Source organism: Morone saxatilis, unplaced genomic scaffold (genome assembly GCF_004916995.1).
Source record: "Morone saxatilis isolate NCDOM2014 unplaced genomic scaffold, NCSU_SB_2.0 Contig20, whole genome shotgun sequence".
Classification (NCBI taxonomy): domain Eukaryota; kingdom Metazoa; phylum Chordata; class Actinopteri; family Moronidae; genus Morone; species Morone saxatilis.
The window spans coordinates 11,711,830-11,713,044 of NW_023339763.1; the positions used below are offsets into that span (position 1 = coordinate 11,711,830).

Genomic DNA, 1,215 nt, shown 5'->3' on the forward strand with positions numbered 1-1,215 from the left:
TCATTGTGATTTGGTGATAGCCTCAATTTGGCCTTGCTTCTTAGGCTCAATGCCCTTTTGTCTCCAGATCCAACGTGCAAATATTTTCTTGATCTCCTTGGTTCTCAGACAGTATATGAACGGGTTGATCAGTGGAGGGAAAAGACTGTAGAAGAGGATGGTGGCTATACGCTTGTCAGCAGTCATCGTCAGGTTAGGGAAGAAAGGTGTGGAGTAGACAAAGAAGCGTGGTATGTAGTATATAGAAATGATGCAGCCCTGGGTGGCACAGGTAGAGAAGGTTTTCATTCTGCCCTGAGGAGAACAGTGTCTTAGGGTTAAAATGAGGTATGAATAACAAAATGAAATAAAATGTGTGTAAAATTTTGAAAATAAATAGTGTGTGACCTTAGATTTAAGAGTGGACACTAATTATTAAAGTATTTGAGGGTAGGACAGTATAACCTCACCTGTCCACTGGCCATGCGCAATACTGAGATGATGATGAAAATGTAAGAGAAGATGATGAAGGATAAAGGAACATAAAGAATAAACATCGCTACAGCGAAGGCTTTGCTGTATAACTCGCTGGTGTCTCTGCACACAAGAGCTTTAAGAGACAGAGTGTCACAGAAGGCTTGTAAGATTTGGTTAGGCCCACAAAACGGCATCATGGTGAAGTTGATGGTGGTAATGCCAGGGAAAATGTGCGCCACCACCCAGCAGAAGACCGTGAGGCCCGTCATGGTTTGGTTTGTCATTACCATCGAGTATCTGAGGAGAGAAAGGGAGGTAGAGAGAGAAAGAAAATTAAATCATATTTCATTTCATATAGTCTTATTTCAGGGCTTAGATTGCTTCCCTTCACCTGAGAGGAAAACAGATAGCCACGTATCGGTCCAGGGCCATTGTCAGTAAAATCAGGGAGTTCAGGGAGCCAAAATAGTGGATCATCATGGGTGCTGTTGGAAGAAACAAGTGTGAAAAGCCAAGAACTCCCCGTCAAATTCCACCCAAAGTAGCGAGCCCCAGTCCAGTTTGGGGGTAAAAACCTGTGCAAAAAACCCTCAGAGAACGAGAGGTTGAGAAAAAAAATTGAAGAAAAAGACAGGGCCAAAGCAGCTTTTTTACTAATTCAAGCTTATTTCATGTAAAAAAGAAGTCGCATATATAATTTAGTTCATTTCATTTCATTTTCCAAATCATGAAGTAATGTTCCATGTAAATGCAAATTAT

At 41.2% G+C, this 1,215-nt stretch overlaps 1 pseudogene; it reads right to left on the bottom strand.

Annotated features, from left to right (window-relative positions):
- LOC118331782 overlaps positions 1-1,215 on the bottom strand; it is a 23,936-nt pseudogene continuing 22,721 nt past the window's right edge.